The sequence below is a fragment of the Erythrolamprus reginae genome, chromosome 2 (genome assembly GCF_031021105.1).
Source record: "Erythrolamprus reginae isolate rEryReg1 chromosome 2, rEryReg1.hap1, whole genome shotgun sequence".
In the NCBI taxonomy this organism is placed as follows: Eukaryota; Metazoa; Chordata; class Lepidosauria; order Squamata; family Dipsadidae; genus Erythrolamprus; species Erythrolamprus reginae.
The window spans coordinates 157,672,397-157,694,302 of NC_091951.1; positions in this window are offsets into that span (position 1 = coordinate 157,672,397).

The window sequence follows — 21,906 nt, forward strand, 5'->3', positions numbered from 1 at the left end:
GACACAGCACCCAAGAAGTGTGCCACATATTATGAGGTTGCAGCTTGCAAAGCAATTATCCTATATTTAAGTTTTTTTTAAAAAAAGTGGGCAGATCTCCCCATGGGGGAGGAAACATAGGTCTTATGGGATTACTAGATGCTCAACAGGATGGAGGAAGAACTTCCTCTCACATATGAAACCCCAGCGTAATCACACGATTTAGGTGAAGTTTCAAAGGGGGAAGCAGGAGGCAAGTCAATTCCACAATGAATATCTAAAGATCTCTGACCTATAACCTGTTTCTTGTTTACCAGCTATTTTGCAGAAGTTAGCCCTTTGGAAAGTACCTTGCTCACAGCATCAGTGAAGGAACATGTTGTAAGAGGCCTACCAAAAGTATTAGATGGTATAAGATAAATATTGCAGGGTGGTGCAGTGGTAGAGTGCAGTATGCAGGCAACCAAAGCTGACTGCTAGATCTGCAGGTCAACGGTTCAAATCTCATCACCGGCTCAAGGTTGACTCAGCCTTCCATCCTTCCGAGGTGGGTAAAATGAGGACCAAGATTGTGGGGGCAATATGCTGGCTCTGTTAAAAAGTGCTATTGCTAACATGCTGTTATGCCCTTCGTTGAAAGATTATATTATTATTAAATAAAACATATTATTATTATTATTATTATTATTATTATTATTATTATTATTATTATCATTATCATTATCATTATCATTATCATTATCATTATCATTATCATTATTATTATTATTATTGCAATGCATGTATGGAACAAATGATAATATGTATACAGTACTTCTTTATTTCTATATAAGAATATGTTATCTATTATGATGCATTATTGGTAGCTCAAAGTAATGCCTCGGGTGTGGCTAGGATTGTGAAAGGCATAAAAGTAACACCTTGGGTGTAGCCTGGGGTTCAGAATTTGCTATGCTAATGTTCTGGAACTTTGCGCAATTAAACCTGAGTTTCTTCTACTCTCCGTGGTTTTCTTTCCTGAATTGGTAAGCAGAATCAGCTGCAACACGTTGAATATTGCTGGTTTCACCTATAAAGATTCTTGTAGCCTAAGATCTGATTCAGTTCCTGAATTGCTTTTTCTCAGAAGAACATCCCAAAATTTTAAGATCAACTCTTGGTGGCCCTGACAGCTTCTGATATTTGAGCAACTCCTTAGTAGGGCAACCTTTTTATTATATGGTCCATCACATATGGATATATACATGGAGAGGAAGGAAAGGGATAACAAAAGAGCAACCAAAATGATTAGGGGACTTGAAACCAAGACTTACGAAGAGAGATTGCGGGAACTGGGCATGGATAGCCTAGAGAAAAGGAGGGCCAGAGGGGACATGATAGCTGTATATAGGTATATGAGGGGTTGCCACAGAGAGGAGGGGGCCACTCTATTCTCCAGAGCACCAGAGGGCCGGACGAGGAACAACGGCTGGAAGCTGACCAAGGAGAGATTCAACCTAGAAGTAAGGAAGAACTTCCTGATGGTCAGAGCGATCAACCAGTGGAACAACCTGCCTGCGGAGGTTGTGAACTCCCCAACTCTGGACACTTTCAAGAGGAGATTGGACTGCCATTTGGCTGGGGTGCTTTAGGATTCCTGCTCAGACAGGGGGTTGGACTTGATGACCTGCATGGTCCCTTTCAACTCTAACAATAAATAAATAAATAAAAACACATATACGTACACTTCAAAAAATTAGATTTTCTAGAAACCTTGCAATGGGCAATACATAATTAGAGAAAAGCACATAGTAAAAAAAATTGTATGATTCTTTTAAGGTTTTATCAACTATTTTGCTTTTAACTGATAAGCCAATATTTTTGGTAGTGTATATTTTTTATTATAAGCGTATAACATTTAGATTTTGTGTATATGTACACACACCTACACAATGTTATATATATGTGACTATATAAAGCACAAGAACCTGCCATCTTTTCCTTTTCTTCTAGGGAAGCTAAAAATACCCTGTGCAATGTTTACCTGGAAATAAATTAAGGAAATGAGTTAAACACTATCCTCCTATAAAGTTGCCATGCTGAGCTAATCTACTGCACAGCTTTTACAATAAAAAGTCATTTGTTCCATTTCTAAGTCATACTCACACGCCACATTTTCTCCCCCATTACACATTAAAACAAATCTCATGAAAACAAAAAAAAGCAAACCAGACAATAGTACAATAACAACCAGGGAGCTTTAGGACAAAATGGAGATAAGAACTCTGTCTTCACAAGTTGTGTTAAGGTGCTACATAGATCACACAGCACATTTATTCTTAGTTGTAGGGAATCCAAACTCAGAGCTGTATCTCAGCCCTTTATTCCATTCCAAAATACAAATGTGAACCACTGACAGAAATAGAGTTGATACACCTTCATGCTTATACAGGGTCTCCAGGGGGAAAGCATTTTGAAATTCCCTGACATTTCCCTGTAACTTGTGATCTAGTTAAGGCGTGGTCATAGATGACATCATACAAAATGGCTAAGCTGTGGAGAAATATCAGTTATGCTCCTTTTTGCTTGACTCTGCCAGGCAGCGCGATCCGGGTTTTTCTTTCCACATGATTTCCCCCTGGTTTTTAAACATTTTAATACAGTTTGTTTTTTTTTCACTGATTTATTCCATTTTTTTCTTAAATTCCCTGATAATTCCCTGATATTTCCCAAACCACCGATTTCCCTGATAATTCCCCGATTTCCCTGTTTTCCAGGTATGCTGGACATCCTGTTATAAAAGGAAAATTTGGGTCAAGCCCTAGGACATCAACTGAAATCCCATTTTTTACTGTGGGAACTGCCTTCAAGTAGGGGTTTCTGCTCAGGTAGGATGACTGGAAGTGGCACCTGGACAGTCCTGGATAATAATGGAAGGTGAAAAAAAGGAAGGGGCACTAAACAAATTAGGCATGGAATATAGTCCAAGTTGTATGTGGTATATTTCTTTCATTGATATGTTCTATTACTATATCTTATTTTCGATTCTTTCTTAGATATATTTTACTATGAGTATCTCCTCTATAACCATCATCTTGTATTTTACTATGTGTATATGTATGTAGATTGTTCTGAGTTCTGGTTTTGCCCCGTGTAATATTTTGAGTGTCTATGCGACGTTTCGGTGAAATCACATTCACCATCATCAGGCTGAAGTTGAAAGCTTCGTGCTGCTGTAGATATAGTTAACTATATTTAAATAACTAAATAACTATATCTACAGCAGCACGAAGCTTTCAACTTCAGCCTGATGATGGTGAATGTGATTTCACCGAAACGTCGCATAGACACTCAAAATATTACACGGGGCAAAACCCGAACTCAGAACAATCTACACACACACACACACACACACACACACGTATGTATGTATGTATATGTATATGTATATGTATATGTATGTTTTCGTAGATTTAGTGGGTATATATATATATACCCACTAAAACCCTCATTGTGTATTGGACAAAATAAATAAATAAAAATAAAATAAATATGTGTATGAAAGTGAGTACCTGTGTTTTTGTGTGGGGGAGAGATATTTGTGTTTGCACATGCGCATGTGTGTGTCTTACCCACACCTTCCCCAGTGATGTGTCAGAATGATCAAGTACAGGATGCTTGCACCGAAATGGTTTTATCAACTTAGCTCCTTTTTATGAGAAATTTGTTCTGATCGCACTGCTCTCCCTGGCCGCTGTCACCATAACGAATGCCAGTGCAGAAAGAATAATCATCACAGTAAGAAAACTTCAAAGCGGAGCAAGAGGCTCCCCTGGGAGAACGGTATGGTGGAGGAATATAAGGAAAGGATCAGAAGATTAAACTGCTCCTGCAGCAACCTCAAAGCTATTCCAAGCTTAAGTACCCAAGTGCCCCATCACTTAACTATCTAGACTTCAAAAATAATAATCAGGGCTGATCTCGTTTTGATTATGTATGGACACCTGTAAAACTCAGGAAAGAACACCTACGGCTTGGAGAACATACCGAAACTCTTTCGTTGCCCCAGGAGCACACTAGACAGAATGTCAGGTATGCTATGTTGCAGTTGCGTTGGGAGAATTGCCATAATGTTCAGCCAGGAACGTCAGTGGCTGGTTATTACTGGAGTTGTAGTTCAGTGCTTCTGAAAGACTTTACATTGGGGGAGGATGCAACTGAACAAGCCTGAGAAGAAGCACAAAGCAATCTTACTACCCAAATTTATCATTACTTTATTTTATTTATTCAATTTTTATGCCGCCCTTCTCCTTAGACTCAGGGCAGCTCATAACATGTTAGCAATAGCACTTTTTAACAGAGCCAGCCTATTGCCCCCACAATCCGGGTCCTCATTTCACCCACCTCAGAAGGATGGAAGGCTGAGTCAACCTTGAGCCAGTGATGAGATTTGAACCGCTCACCCATAGATCTACAGTCAGCTTCAGTGGCCTGCAGTACAGCACTCTACCTGTTGTGCCAACCCGATTCTCTTTGTTTGGAAAAGACTTTTTAATCCTACTTTTTTGATAGCCATGCTTGGTTCTTTCAAATTACCTTTCATACTTACGGTATTTTTCAGAGTATAAGATGCACCTTAGTTTTTGGGGAGGAAAATAGAGAAAAGAATATGCTTACCATATATTCATCTGAATAGCATCCTTAGCCAGCACATTATTTTATCCCCTGGTTAGGGCTTTAAAAAACTTTATTTGGAGAGAGTAACAATGAAAGAGCTTGCAAGCTGGTAAGAGCTGGGAACATCATTAGCACCTGGGAAAAAACCCTTCAAAGACTTAGAGCTTGGAAAACATTCTTCGTAGAGAGAAACAATGAAAGAGCTTGCAAGCTGGGAAGAGCTGGGAAGATTGTTAGCACCTGGAAAAAACCCTTCAAAGACTTAAAGCTTGGAAAACATTATTCGTAGAGAGTAACAATGAAAGAACTTGCAAGCTGGGAAGAGCTGGGAAGATTGTTAGCAGCTAGTTAGGGCTGGGGTGGGAAGCTACATTCAGAATATAAGATGCACCCAAATTATCAGTCTCTTTTAGGGAGGAAAAAGGTGCGTCTTATACTCCGAAAAATATGATACATGCAAATAATTGGATTGTTTTCAGTCTGCCAAGCCCAAAAGATCCCAGATCTTGGATTCGTGAATACTATTGGCTGATGTTATAGGATTGATAATTATTAGGTGGGGGCAGGGAGGAAGCCTCATGGGTAGATTGGGCCAAGACTGTTTGCTCATCCAGGCATTTACATCTGCATAAACCTGGGGTGGTGAACTTATAGCACGCGTGCCGGAAGTGACATGCAGAACCCTCTCTCCAGGCACCAGAACCATCACCCATTGCTCTTCCGCGTTCCAGCATGCTGGCCAGCTGGTTTTCACACACGCGGGAACAGCAGAAACTGGTCTTTGCGTGTGCGTGCATGCCAGAAACCAACACACCAGGTGACCATCGCACATGCGCGTGCCGGAAACTGAAAGATCATCTTCCCTGCACTCACACTGGCATAAATTGTCTGCCAAAAATAACATTCACAGACCTCAAACTGGCCCGTAGAAAGAAAAAGTATCTGCATCTCCACAAGGGAACCTGAGAATTGCCATCTCTCATCCAACCGCCTAAGTGATCAGGACTAATTACAAATCTAGCTTTTTCACAGCTTGACTCTGCCACGGAGATCTTGGATGTTCAGATTTACTGTTTTCAATGTTCGTTTTTAAAACCTATTTTATATTCAGAAATAGCTGGAGATCAGTAATCCACAGGCTGGCCATTTGTGATGAGATAGCATGATCTCCAGGATTCTTACCACTCCAGAAAAAAAGAGACTATTTTTAATTAGGCACCCTGTTGCAGCAGAGGGATTCTCTTAGGTTAGGTTAGGTTAGGTTTATTGGATTTATATGCCGCCCCTCTCCGCAAACTTGGGGCGGCTCACAACAATAATAAAAAACAGTACAGTACATAATACCAAATCCAATGCCCACCCATCTAGTTACAATTTAAATTAATAATCTCATAAAAACAGCCCCGAGTCTTCGGAGAGGGGCGGCATACAAATCTAAGTAATAAATAAATAAAAATAAATATATAAAAAACAGGCACACAGTCAATCAATCAACAAAACAACATGGGCAAAGAGGAGGTGTTTTAGTTCCCCCATGCCTGACGGCAAAGGTGGGTCTTAAGGAGTTTACGAAAGGCAGGGAGGGTGGGGGCAATCCTAATCTCAGGGGGGAGCTGGTTCCAGAGGGTCGGGCCCCCCACAGAGAAGGCTCTTCCCCTGGGTCCCGCCAGACGACATTGTTTAGTCGACGGGACCCGGAGAAGGCCAACTCTGTGGGACCTAACCTGTCGCTGGGATTCGTGCGGCAGGAGGCGGTCCCGAAGATATTCTGGTCTGGTGCCATGAAGGGCTTTATAGGTCATAACCAACACTTTGAATTGTGACCGGAAACTGATCAGCAGCCAATGCAGACTGCGGAGTGTTGGAGTGATATGGGCATACTTGGAGAAGCCCATAATTGCTCTCGCAGCTGCATTCTGCACGATCTGAAGTTTCCGAACACTTTTCAAAGGTAGCCCCATGTAGAGAGCGTTACAGTAGTCAAGCCTCGAGGTGATGAGGGCATGAGTGACTGTGAGCAATGACTCCCGGTCCAAATAGGGCCGCAACTGGCGCACCAGGTGAACCTGGGCAAACGCCCCCCTCGCCACAGCTGAAAGGTGTTTCTCTAATGTGAGCTGTGGATCGAGGAGGACGCCAAAGTTGCGGACCCTCTATGAGGGGGTCAATAATTCCCCCCCCCCAGGGTAATGGACGGACAGATAGAATTGTCCTTAGGAGGCAAAACCCACAGCCACTCCGTCTTGTCTGGGTTGAGTTTGAGTTTGTTGACACCCATCCAGGCCCCAACAGCCTCCAGGCACCGGCACATCACTTCCACTGCTTCGTTGACTGGAGGCAATCTATCAAGTCATTTTTCCCCCAAATCAGTAAATATTTGTTCTCTCTTTCCCCCCCATTGCTGCTGGAAGGAGCAGCAGGAACAACAGCCACCTCTACCACCTTTCCTAGGCAGCTGACACCTTGGCAAAATCTTTGGTTTTCTTGTTAAATTCTTGTTCGTGCAGGAAGAGCAGCAACCCGACAAGAACAGAAAAAGATGAAGTCAGCCTCCCTGGACTGTTTGCACATTTCATGCTACTTTTCACAGTTCTTTGCAGGTATCAGATATTGTAGATTTGCACACTTGCATCCCCGGCTGCCCTGTACATATTTGTTATGCACGTTCAGTGACCAGCATCCCTGAGAGAAAACCAGAGAGGCAACATACTAGAATAGCTCTCTGAGCCCAGACATTAAAATCTCTACAAATAAAAGCCTTTTATTTATGACAAGCATTAAATGTTGTACCCCATGATTCTTGACAAATGTATCTTTTTTTTCATTTTTGTACACTGAGAGCATATGCACCCAAGACAAATTCCTTGTGTGTCCAATCACACTTGGCCAATAAAGAATTCTATTCTATTCTTTGTTTGTTTGATTGGCCTTTGTTGAGAAGGGCGTTGATGGTGTAACCTAGTTTGGGTAATGAAACGTCTGCAAGAAAACCCAGCTCAGAGAACACCAAGGAGCCCCTCATTTCAACCATGAACTACAAATATTCTTCTTTGTTGATTTCTTTATGTTGTCTTTTTGGATTTCAATTACAGTTAGCCCTAGCCAGCATGGACAAAAAGATTGGAAGATAGGATTTCTGGCCCAAACCTCATTTGAAGCACTGCAATCTCCCCATCTATGAATATTCTTGGGGGGAGGGGGACATGGAACAAAACTACAGTGTACCCCAATAAGCACTTCCATACCATGCAACAATATTGGGATTTTCTCATAAATGAACATGCATGTTCCTTGCCCAGGATAGGGCAAGAAGCATGCCCTATTTTATTTTATATATATATTTTAAAAAGTTTTATTATTTTTCAAATATAATTGGAAACAGACAAACAAGCAAACAAACAACCAACAAGAAAAAAAATAAATGAAAAAGGACAAATAAAAAACAACAAAAAAGAAATTTTAATATCAGCAAACACCCAATATTTCTGCATTGCTACATTGGATATTTCATTAATTCCTATAATAATATACATATTAATATATATATGATTATAGGGGAAACCCTCTATTTTTATCCTGGCTAGAAATTCATCCATAAACTAGTCCTAATCATCAATAAAGAGCACATGTTGTCACCACCCCACAAGGCCATCCTCCTACCATTAGACATAGTGGTCTTGCCCTTCACTCAAAATAGGCTTTTGGACAAAAGGAATAGCAACAGAATTGTCCTCCGTTTGCTTTTTGAAGCTTCTGCCTGCCTTTAGTTAATGTGAAAACTTCCCCAGTTTGCCTTTGAGTCAAAATGTGCCAACGATGAATTTGCATGTCTTTGCCACTTCTGTTTCTACTTATCAATCTGTCTTTGTGGTTACATGGCAAGCAACAGGGAGAAGAACTCTGGGATGATATAACAGTGCAATGCAATTCAACCTCGCGGACTTATGAGTAACCAGGACAATCAAGTTTTGTTTCTTTAAAAAATATCTGGCATCTTGAGGCATCAAGTCTCCAAATTCTCCTCCAAGCGAGTATTTGCCATATTTGTTGTATGGATGCCATTAACAATGTCTAAGTCACCGTGTAAGAAATGTCTCGCAGTAAATGGTTCTCATAGTAACAATGGTTATATTTTTGAAGTCATTAAAAAAACCAAAGTAAATTAACTTTTTTTCCCTGCTGTTCAATCATGTTTGACTCTCAAGAGATTGCTTGGACAAATCCCTGCCATTTGGAGGGGCAGCATTTTTCAAAAGTGATTTGCCACTGCCTCCTTCTCAGAGCTGAGAGAAAGTGACTGGCTCAAAGTCACCCAACTGGTTTCATGCCCAATGGAGGGTAGGATCTCTCAGTTTCTACCTCAATTTGATCTTCTAATTGTTTCTTAATTTAACACCTAAAGAATATTAAACATGTCCCTCTCATGTATGGCTTTCCCTGGAATATTGGTATCATGAATGGTTGACATTATGAAGCAGAAGAGCATGTCTCCAACTCTCTTTAAACTGAGAATTTCAGCTCAAAGCATTCCATCTAATGCCGTGTTTCTCAGCTTCACCATTGCTGGCTGGGGAATTGTGGGAGTTGAAGTCCACACCTCTTAAAGTTGCCAGGTTGAGAAACACTGATTTAGTGTACAGTGTTCCCTCGATTTTCACGGGTTCAAACTTCGCGGATAGCGTATACCACGGTTTTTCAAAAAATATTAATTAAAAAATACTTCACGGGGTTTTTTCTATATCACAGTTTTTCCTGCTCAATGATGTCATACATCATCATTAAACTAATAATTTTTGCAAATAAATAACAAAAAAAAAATTATTGTTAATAAATAATTATGTTTATAAATATCAGGATCACTAAGTGTCTTATTCAATGGTGAGTACCAGTAATAATGGTGAGTAAATGGTTGTTAAGGGAATGAGAAATGGTAATTTAGAGGCTTAAAGTTTTAAGGGAAGGCTTGTGATACTGTCCATAGCCAAAAATGGTGTATTTACTTCCGCATCTCTACTTCGCAGAAATTCAGCTTTCGCGGGCAGTCTCAGAACGTATCCCCCACAAAAATCGAGGGAACACTGTACCTCTAAGCTTATTAAAATTCACTATTTTGAAATCTGCTGTAAGTGTATCTTTAAAACTATGGTCCAATATATTGTTAGCAGGCTTGATTCATGCATTGTGCTATAAGGCATAGCTTATTTCATTGTAGTTTACTGAATAAATCGTAATCTGGATTTCACACAGGGGCGGGTGACTCCCGGAGCGGTCTGGTACGGGCACTCCGGTAGCAGCCCACTGATGATGCAGTTTAGGTGTGACGGCTCCAGTGCCATCTTTCCCAGTTCATCTGTGCCACCATCATTTTTTTGTAATTTTCTGTGCTTTTTTCCTGGTTTCGGCTTGAAATGCCCTTCTGCGCATGTGTGGAAGTAGAATTACATGGTGGGATGCCTTGCGATGCCCACCGGTAGCGAAAGGTGATGGGAACCCACCGCCAATCTCACATAATGTTAAGCCATAAACGCGTTATCAATCATCCTGGCTGGATTCACTTTAAGCATTCTCTATGCTATATAATCTAGGAGGGGGGCGGGGAATTGAAGCCCATACCCAGTGAATTTTAAAGCCCAATGCAAATTCTGTTTGTCTAACTTAAATCAAACCAGATTAATCCCAATCAAATCCCGAATTCTGTTTCTGTTACTATTCAAGCTAAATGGATAATTAAGCAACAACCTGAGTGCAAACATTCTTGAAACAAGTTTTTTTAAAGAGTAATTAGTAAACAAGATGAACTCAGTTATGTTATGCTTCTGTTGCAAGACTACAAGTAAATTAGATTTTTAAATAGCTCTGCAGAAGTCATGCGTATATACATTCCAGTGTAATTAATTCATCCAAAGATCATGGGTGTCTCAATGCAGCAAGGCAACAAACACAAGCTCTGTCAAGGCATCTCACTCCTACTTGGAAAGAAATACAAAAATGTCATGCCTCAGAATTATCCAGTTCTTAGTCTTCTGTGCAAAACAGAACAAATTTCTGGTCTTAGAAACCCACACATGGCTGGTTTGAAAATTCAAGGATAAAAGCCTGAATATGTGCCCCATCTATATAGAAGGTGAACACAGCTGCCAGTTTTTGAGATGGAGAAGCAAGGCTTTTTCAGTAATGGCACCTAAATTAAGGCTAAACACCTGTGTATTTTTGAAAGGTGATACATACTGGGCAAAAAAATGTCCATTACTTTGGCTCTGTCACAAACGTATTGGTTGCTATGTTTTATGAATAGTGATTCCTCAGAGTTTGCTTTGATGTCACAGTGGCAATTTTATCTCAGCTGCCACTGGATTAACTTCTCTGATGTCACAAGGTTAGCTGAAGAACAGCTTAGTGCTTTTTTAAAAAAAATTGGTGGCTGCCTTATCTTTTTCATATTTATCATAATCTTCTTATTAAAATTTTAAATCTCTGGGATCTTTGGTGCCTGCTTTCTACAACCTATCATTCTGCTGGCCCTAAACTCATTGTTAAATCCCATCTGCTGTAATGTGTTTCTAAAGATGTCCTCTGGCTTAGCAGAAACATTTTTAGCCAGGTAAGAGGAGCAAGAATCCTTTGTGATGTGTGTGCAACCAGACTTGGAAGGTCTGATCTGTATTAAAACAGCTGGGCATTTTCATCAATCTAGCAGCTTCTAATTTTTAGACACAGTTAGGAAGAAGAAGTCTCTCTAGAACCAACTCTCAAAACCCTGAGGTTTTACCTGTGTGTATTGCATTCACAACTGAGGCTGGATTTGAACCTGGTCATAGTCCCACATCTTAACCACTCCATCACTTATTGGTTCTTGAGACAGTTTCTCGAAATACAGTCACATTAGTCTGTTGCAAGGAAAAGAAAGGAATCTCACAGGCATTAAAGGCTAGAAGCGGCATTATGGGAATAAACTTTTCACAAACAGTTTTGTTTATCTTCAAAATGTCACCATCAGACTTTTTCGCTGTCATGAGATCATAGGTTTTATGTATACTGTGCCACACTGTCTCGCCTTGCTTACTTTTCATAGCGCTCTGTTGGCTGAACCATTTTTAGTACGTTTCGACAAAAGGCAGGCAACAAGGCTGTGATGTGGGGAGGGAGACGGAATTAGGTCTCCTCTGAGGGTGGCACCACTTAGGGGGAAAAAACTGCAACCTATAATCTATCTTGGGTAATTAAATGTCTGGAAGAAAACAATCTATAGCACCAAGGATCCTTCATTTCAATCCTGAGCTACAAATATTGGTAGAGTGGTAACTCTACTTAAGAACTTAATTTGTTCTGTGACCAGGTTCTTAAGTAGAAAAGTTATTAAGTAGAAGCAATTTTTCCCATAGGAATCAATGTAAAGGCAAATAATGCATGCAAACCCATTAGGAAAGAAATAAAAGCTTGGAATTTGGGTGGGAGGAGGAGGGGGAAGAAGAGGAGGAGGACAGTTGCTGAAGGAAGAAGGTGAGGTGAGGGGAATAAAAAAAATCCAAAACTTTAAGACTTAAAAAAAAAAAAGAGGGACTCTGAGGTGAGGGACTCTGAGGTGGCGAGGAGGAGCACGCGCCTCCCATACATCTGGCACAAAGGTGCCTCCCATGCACTGCACCAGAGAGAGAAACCTGGGGGGAATGGCAGGACACTGGCTGGCCCTTCATGCCACTCTCAAATTTTCTGGGAAATTTTTCTGGGTTTGGGTTATTAAGTAAAAAATGGTTCTTAAGAAGAGGCCAAAAATCTTGAACACCCAGTTCTTATCTAGAAAAGTTCTTAAATAGAGGCGTTCTTAAGTAGAGGTACTACTGTACCTATACAGTGATCCCTCTATTATCGCGAGGGTTCCGTTCCAAGACCCCTCGCGATAATCGATTTTTCGGGATGTAGGGTTGCGGAAGTAAAAACACCATCTGCGCATGCGCGCCCTTTTTTTTTCTATGGCCGCGCATGCGTAGATGGTGGAGTTTGCGTTCCCCGCCGCCCACGCAAAGGGGCAACCCGATTCGGCTCCTCGCTGCTGCTGCGCTACCGAGCAGATCAGCTGCTGGGCGGCCGAAGGAACCTTCCCTGGGTCTTCCCCCTCTTGCTGGCGGGCGGGCGAGCGGCGGGCATCAGCGAGGAGCCGGGGTTTCCCCTTTGCGTGGGCGGCCGGGAAGACCCAGGGAAGGTTCCTTCGGCCGCCCAGCAGCTGATCTGCTCGGCGCAGCAGCAGCGAGCAGACGAAGATCAGGGTTTCCCAGCCGCCCACGCAAAGGGGAAACCCCGGCTCCTCGCTGATGCCCCCGCTCACCGCCCGCCGCCCGCCAGCAAGAGGGGGAGAGATAGAGAAAGAGAGAGAAGGAAAGAAAGAGATGAGAGAGGGAGGAAGAGAGTGTGAGAGAGGAAGAAGCAAGATAGAGAAAGAGAGAGAGAAAGAAAGATGAGGAAGGAAGAGAGTGACGTCATCGGGTGGAAAAATCGCGATATAGCGTTTCGCAAAGATCGAGATTGCGAAACTCGAGGGATCACTGTAATCTATTGGTACTTGTAATCCATTGGTACCTCTTCAACAGGGAAGACCAAAAGGGTCGCTGGGTTAGAATTAAGGATTGCACAGGCTGTGCGATCAAGAGGCGACTGCAACACCCACTGCTCTGATCGTCAATGCTGCAAAAATGAAACACACGCACAAAAAGAACAAACAACAACAACAAAAATCTCATCAATTCTACAGACTCTTGTCAATTGTATCACCATACATCACTTGCCATGCCAATAAAGTATCAGCGAAGTACACCACTTTATTCCCACACTTTGCCCTTCCTGACTCCTAAAAAAGAAAGAAAGAAAAAAATAGCAGAAAAGAGTGCTCAGCCAATTTCTAGGCAGGACCAGAATTCATAATAGTCAGGGCTTTGGGGCGCACGCAGCTCATGCCAATTGCTGCTGCCACCAATGTTTCAGGACTAAGTAAGAGGAGAAAAACAGAGAGCACACGAAAGATTGGAGTATTGATCTTGGAGCTCACTGCCTAAATTGGAAGCTCAGCTGTGTCTGGGTGGGGGAAGCGAAGTGGGCCAGTGGCACCGTCTGACTATTGAACAGGAAAAGCCATTGATTGGTGCTCCAAGTCTCTTGGCAGGCATCACAGGGAAAGAAACCAAAGGGGGAATTAGTAGAAAGCTGGAGGTATACATTCTGAAGTCATGGCCCAAGTGATACATGCACACCCCTCCTTGGAACTCGAAAAAGGTGCACAGAAGCTGAATTGACGGAGGAGGATAGAAAATTAAATTCCTGAGAGAAGAATGTTGCCTGCCCTTCAAATTTAACCTTCCAAAAGGTCTTCATGGGCTAGTTCCACTCTATCTTTCTGTCCTTAGCTCATAAGCGTTCCTCCCTGCGACCTTTGCTCTGGCAATTCCACTCTTCTCAGCCACCCGAAGGTCTCCTGTCATCTTAAGCTATTTTTCCTGTCCTGCCTGGCCAATAGCCTCCTCCCTCCCGTCTTCAAATACTTCATAAAATTGACAATTTTCAAGAAGCTTCTGGCTCTCCATCATTATTCCTAGGGGCTACCTGGGTTGAAGTACGTACTGTATAATGTGTTCTTGCATTAATCTGGTTGCGCTATTTGCATGTCACGGCTGCCCAGCTAGATTTTCAGCTTATTGGAGTAGGGACCTTGCTGGTTTTGCATATAAAACAAAGAGAAATATTTATTTCTGTCTTTCTTTCGGTCCCAATTAGAACTTTCCTTAGCATGAAAAGTCCCGCACACTGAATATTTTTGGAGAAATGTTATTTGTGTCTGCCATTGTTAAAAGAACCCATTTTAAGTCACTTTTAAGGCAACCAATCATTCCATAGGATGATCTGCGTACATGATCTGCATACACAATTCTCCGCTTGCTAAACCACATCTGGGAATGATTGAAGGTTACAACATGAAGTTCTTTTTCACATCTTCCCCTTGCCTTTTCCATTTTTTTTTTCAGTTTAAATAAACTGCTGCTGGCTATTACTTTCAAATAGAGAATATTGGTTTAGGGACTTTTACTTTAAAAATCCTGGCTGATAATTTAAGACTAAATCTCATTTTGCTATTTTGTATATAGCAGTTATGATTTAATTAAACAGAATATAAGCAGAGAAGAAGGGAGGGATGAGTGAAGATTATACAGTCACATCACTAGTTCTTGGCTGCCAAACTATGATTTAGCAAACTAAGAACTGAATGCCATATGTTGCAAGTCATTTCCCAGCTATAACTAGATACCATAGTATTCCTTTGGATCTCATTCAAGCTATAAAAATGCAATTACGGAAGGGATGGAGGGGGGGAGGGAGGGAAGGAAGGAAGGAAAGAAGGAAGGAAAGAAGAAAGGATCGTGAGTAAGAGAGATTAGGACAATTGATATCAGTTTTGGAACACATGCCAAATGCATTTTTTGTTGTTGTATATAGTAAAATAGTAAATCCGAATGCAGATTTAGAAGCTGAATAATTTGATCTTTTTCCAACAAAGTGCTTTGATACACTAGAATACAACTCCCATGTTCCTCAGCCTGCTTATAAATTAGCAATATTGGTCAGGAATTATTCACAATACAGGAAGCAACAAACCCACAAGCAGAAGGATACTGCTTGGGCATGAAAGGGTGAAAATATTAATTAATCAACCATGTTTACTACTTGGAGTGCCTTTCTCACAGGGGTATGGCAATTTGCATTGAATGAAGGCCAAACAAGGAAAATGTCTAATCTTCTACAAATAAAGTTCAGAAATATTAAAAGATAAAATAAGATTATTTCTGTTGTTAAGCAATATCTTTATACAATATTACATCAGTAAAAATTAATAAAAATAAAAAGATAGAATAAAAATACAAAGTGTTATAAACAAAGAAAACATGGAAAAATAGGAAAGAAAGAAAAAAGAAATATTTTTTAAAAGTGGCCTCCCCTTCATCATAACAAGTATGTTCTGTCGGGCTCTCGGGTAGAATCCTCCCAAAAATTCACAGGTACAAATTTCAGACACACACACGTTTGAAAATTCAAAACAATGTTCTTTATAATGAAAATTCACTTGAACCAAGCCCTCTTTTGGAATCGCAAAGAGCACTCGTCTCCAAACAAACTGGTAATTGGTACAAGTCCCTTATCAGTTCTGTGATATTAGCTTGCAGCTGTGAGGCAATTCACAGTCCTTCTTCTTTCACAAAGTGAAACACACTTTGCTCTGGTTTAGTTTCAAAGCGGGGAACAATCAGCACACAAAAAGTCAAAGTCAGTAAAATAGTCACGAAACACAACGATCAGATAATCCTCCACAATGGCCAAACCCACAGGCTGTTATTTATACCACAGCCCCACCCAACCACAGGTGGCCTCATTTTCTTTGATAATAATCTCTCAGTTGTTGTTGCCTATGCATCGCTCTGCCTGGCTGTATCATTAACTCTTGTTCCGAATCCAAGGAGAAGCTAGATAATTGATCTCCTTCTGAGCTGTCTGCCCCACTCTCCTCCTCCCTGTCACTCATGTCTTCTTGGTTAGAGGAGCCTTCATCATCAGATTCCACCGGGGGCAAAACAGGCCTGCAGCATGTGGATGTCTCCCCCACATCCACAGTCCTTGGGGCAGGAGCTGGGACAGAGCTAACCACAATGTTCATCTTCTCTTAAAATATAATTTCAATTCTCAAAATCCCCCAGCCAGTATGGCTGCTTGGGGGATTCTGGGAGTTGGCATCTGCAGGTTTTTAAGTTGCCAAGGTTGAACACCCCTGCATTACATAACAACATAACTATTTTAACCTGGATCAAATAAGACAGCTTTATATTCTTTCCCTTACTCTGAACAATCATAATCTTCAGTCCTTTCAAACAATGTCATGGGACTTGATTTCTTTTCATGTTTTTCTTTGTGTCTTCTAACACGACTCTTCTGCTTTTTTTAAAAAGGAAATTATTTTAAAAGCAGATTCAAAAAGATAGAACGGAACTGAAAAGGATTAAGAGTTCAGCAAATAGAAACTGCAAATGAGCAACATTTCCTAGCCAACTGGAACATCCTTCCCAGTCATTGTCAACACAGAAAAGAATTTGTCAGAACAGAGATATTATGAAGTCCATTTTAGCATCCTTTGGCTATACATTAACCCATCTGAGGTTTCCTTCAGTCACAAAACCCAGGAGATTCTCTCTTGCTGTGGAAAGCTTATTTTTCAAAGCAAAGAAACTTTCAAAGAAAAAAAATGCTAATAGGACCCAATGAGAAGAAAATTGCCTGTCATGGCTATCTCACTCTCCTTGTTTGAGTGCTGCATCATGAAAGTTCCACAGCAGGGAGTCACATGGTAATACCATTCCCAGAATTTTTGAAAGGAACAGGATAAAGTACTCCTACGTAATTTTTACATGACATCAAGTTATCCGGTTATGGTATCAGGACTAGACAGATGTATTTGTAGACCAGCAACTGTCCAATATATTTAGGAGGCAGTAAATTAATTAGATTTTACAATGACTGTCAGGTTTCACCAGCCTGAAAGCAAGTCACTTCAGAAAAGTACTATAATTTTTAAAAAGCCCAGTTTGCGGAACCTCTCTATCTGAAGCCCAGATATTTTTGTAGAGGTCATAAAACACAAATATTGAATGTCAAAACATTAACTGTTTCTTTCTGTTACCTACTGCTAGCCAGCTTTTAAGTTCCAAGAGTGCATCATTTTTTGTTCCTGTTTTATTGCTTTATCTTCACAAGAAAACAAATAAGTTCCCTTTCAGGGGAAAAATATGCTTCATTTTGCTTGCTAAGTGTTTGATATTGCTCATGTACTGGATTAGACACACACAAACACACACACACACACACACAATTTAAAAATGGAAAGCAGGCGCTATCAAGCAAGAAACTTTTAAAAAGCAGACCCCCGACAGGCAGTAGAAATTCCTTTCTGGTTCTCTCCCTGTGCAAGTACAGATGACCTCAGATGATAAGTATAAAGAAATAAACATGCCATCTTTGAACCTTTGCTTGTCAATAGCACTGTAAAGGATCAGAACAGGGATCACAAAAATATATGTTAGAGAGAAAGTCCTGCAACCATGGCCACAACTCATCTTGGCAAAAGGGGAATGAGATGGAGACCGAACATCATTCCTTAGAAGCTGAAAAACGATCCATCAGTCTGGTTCTCTGCCCAAACTCTTTGGGATAATGTCTTGCTGAGAGAGTTCTGCTTCCTAGACAAGATTAGGATAATGGCTCCAAATTTATATCAGCAACCTAGCTTTTAAAGAGTGCCGATAGACATGGAGCTCATGCTTTGACCTTTGTGTCAATGCCTTGAGACAGAAAATTTGCTTCTGACTGAGTAAGAAGGCAGCACTATCAAAATGGGCTGTCGGTTTGGGAAACTAGGAAGCCAAGGCACCCAAACCTGACCATTGTTTACTTCTGGCAAGTGATGGTGGTAGGGTAAATAATAACTAAAGTGTCCATCCTTATAACCTCATCCTGAACTTTTCAGCTGTTTCTGTAGACAGATGGGTTTGTTTTTGCAGCAGAGGCATGGTAACAACATGGACACAAAGAGCTGGATTTAAAATGGTTAGGTTAGGTTAGGTTTATTGGATTTATATGCCGCCCCTCTCCGCAAACTCGGGGCGGCTCACAACAATAATAAAAAACAGTACAGTACACAATACCAAATCCAATGCCTACCCATCCAGTTACAATTTAAATTAATAATCTCATAAAAACAGTATATATAAAAAACAGGCACACAGTCAATCAATCAACAAAACAACATGGGCAAGGGGGAGGTGTTTTAGTTCCCCCATGCCTGATGGCAAAGGTGGGTCTTAAGGAGTTTACAAAAGGCAGGGAGGGTGGGGGCAATCCTAATCTCAGGGGGGAGCTGGTTCCAGAGGGTCGGGGCCCCCACAGAGAAGGCTCTTCCCCTGGGTCCCGCCAGACGACATTGTTTAGTCGATGGGACCCGGAGAAGGCCAACTCTGTGGGACCTAACCGGTCGCTGGGATTCGTGCGGCAGGAGGCGGTCCCGAAGATATTCTGGTCCGGTGCCATGAAGGGCTTTATAGGTCATAACCAACACTTTGAATTGTGACCGGAAACTGATCGGCAGCCAATGCAGACTGCGGAGTGTTGGAGTGATATGGGCATACTTGGAGAAGCCCATAATTGCTCTCGCAGCTGCATTCTGCACGATCTGAAGTTTCCGAACACTTTTCAAAGGTAGCCCCATGTAGAGAGCGTTACAGTAGTCGAGCCTCGAGGTGATGAGGGCATGAGTGACTGTGAGCAATGACTCCCGGTCCAGATAGGGCCGCAACTGGCGCACCAGGCGAACCTGGGCAAACGCCCCCCTCGCCACAGCTGAAAGGTGTTTTTCTAATGTGAGCTGTTGATCGAGGAGGACGCCCAAGTTGCGGACCCTCTCTGAGGGGGTCAATAATCCCCCCCCAGGGTAATGGACGGACAGATAGAATTGTCCTTGGGAGGCAAAACCCACAGCCACTCCGTCTTGTCTGGGTTGAGTTTGAGTTTGTTGACACCCATCCAGGCCCCAACAGCCTCCAGGCACCGGCACATCACTTCCACTGCTTCGTTGACTGGACATGGGGTGGAGATGTACAACTGGGTATCATCGGCATATTGATGATACCTCACCCCATGCCCTTGGATGATCTCACCCAGCGGTTTCATGTAGATATTAAATAGCAGGGGGGAGAGGACCGACCCCTGAGGCACCCCACAAGGGAGAAACCTCGGGGTCGACCTCTGATCCCCCACTAACACCGACTGCGACCGACCGGAGAGGTAGGAGGAGAACCACTGAAGAACAGTGCCTCCCACTCCCAACCCCTCCAGCCGGCGCAGAAGGATACCATGGTCGATGGTATCGAAAGCCGCTGAGAGGTCAAGGAGCATCAGGACAGAGGACAAGCCCCTGTCCCGGGCCCGCCAGAGATCATCCATCAACGCGACCAAAGCAGTTTCCGTGCTGTAGCCGGGCCTGAATCCAGACTGCTGAGGACCTAGATAATCGGCTTCATCCAAGGACCGCTGGAGTTGAAGTGCCACCACCTTCTCGACAACCTTCCCCATGAAGGGAAGGTTGGAGACTGGACGGTAGTTATTAAGCACGGCTGGGTCCAGGGAAGGCTTCTTGAGGAGGGGGCGCACAACCGCCTCCTTATAAAGGGGCGGAAAGGACCCCCTCCCCAAGGAGGCGTTGACAATCTCCTGGACCCAGCTCCGTGTCACCCCTCGACTGGCCGAAACCAGCCAAGAGGGACACGGATCCAGTAAACAGGTGGCGGAACTCACAGCTCCAATGGCCTTGTCCACTTCATCAGGTGTCACCAAGTCAAACTCCTCCCAGACAGATGGACAAAGATGTTTAGCCCCAGTCACCTCGACTGACTCATTGTCAGTCGACTCTGTTTCACAATTGGAGTCGAGGTCCGCTCGGATCCGGGCGATTTTATGGGTAATTTTATTAATTAAATGTGCATAATTTATTCAAATAAATTAGCATAAATTAACTATAACCCTAAACAAGGACCTGCAGGGTCAAACAATTGCTTCCGGGGCGGAAAATGACGTCAGAAAAACTTCCGGGGCAACTTATGGGCGTAGCTCCATGCTGATCCAGGTGAGGGGCCACGCCCTCACCTGACTCACTGCCATGCACTTGCATGTGGGAGGTCCTACAAAGGGAAGGAAATGGGCGGGACCCAAAGACAGGTTCCCCCCAATTGCTCAGGTCGTTTCCACCATGAGCCTTTGGAGAGAACTTGTCAATCATCCCCAAAGATGTCCAACAGAGAACACGCAGTTGCTAAACACCACCCAGTTTTCTGCCCCTAACCTGCCTACCCAAATGACCAAAGGTAAGCCAATTAACCTAAGTGGGGGGCGAAGCACCCCCTAACCGCATATCCGTCACCGCAGTGTGGAATAGGAGAAAAAACGGTCGCAGGAAATCCCGAGACCGCGAAAAATTCCTATTCGGCCCCCCTAAGGGCGACCCACAGTAGCACACTGAAAGATAGGGAGGGCGGGTGGGTGTTCGCTCCATTGTCCAGGGCGAAAAGGAGGCCCTGAAGCCTGTCCAGCCCTTTTATAGGGCTGACAGGCTCCGCCCCCTGGACGACGTCATCGGCTAGGCTGAAGCCTGCCGAAGCCGGCTGAGATCTTGCGAAATCTCGTGAGATCTCGGCCTTCCAAGATGGCGCCCCCCGCCGAGGGCCGTGTCTCCCTGGTCCTGCAGCAAAACGGGCTGGGGAGTGAAGCACCGGCCGGGTATTCTGTGGAGGTAGGGGTATTGTTTTGAGTTATGGGGAAATAAGATGATTGCTAGAGTGGGGGGAAGGGAGGATAGGAACTTTGGAGTTGTATGAGAAAAGGACATTGTGACATTGATTGTCTTTGCGTGGTTTTTTTAAATTGTGGCCTAGCCATGAAAGCCATGTTATCTGCAACCTTTCAACAAAAGGATGCTGCTTCTCAAAGCCAAATCATTATTTGGAAAAATACTGCTTACACAGGACATGATTCTGAATGAATACAGTGGAACCCCGACTTACGAGTTTAATTGGTTCCGGAAGGAGGCTCGCACGTCGAACAGCTCGTATGTCGAAACATTGTTTCCCATAGGAAACAATGTAAAAGCGATTAATGCGTGCAAGCCCGAGGGCTGAGGGGAAAAGACGTCGGCTGAAGCGGGGAAGTTCGCCAGGAGTCAGCAAAGAAGCCCCGCGTGTGTTTTAAAACATCGGAGCCGGCATGGGGAGGCTTTTAATCAGCCCCCGAGCCCCCAACCCGGACTCCGGGGTTGATTAAAAGCCTCCCCATGCCGGCTCCGATGTTTTAAAAGACACGCGCGGCTTTTCTGCTGCCTCCTGGCGAACTTCCCCGCTTTAGGAGGCAGCGGAAAAGCCGCGCGTGTGTTTTAAAACATCGGAGCCGGCATGGGGAGGCTTTTAATCAGCCCCCGAGCCCCGAACCCGGACTCCGGGGTTGATTAAAAGCCTCCCCATGCCGGCTCCGATGTTTTAAAAGACACGCGCGGCTTTTCTGCTGCCTCCTGGCGAACTTCCCCGCTTTAGGAGGCAGCGGAAAAGCCGCGCGTGTGTTTTAAAACATCGGAGCCGGCATGGGGAGGCTTTTAATCAGCCCCCGAGCCCCGAACCCGGACTCCGGGGTTGATTAAAAGCCTCC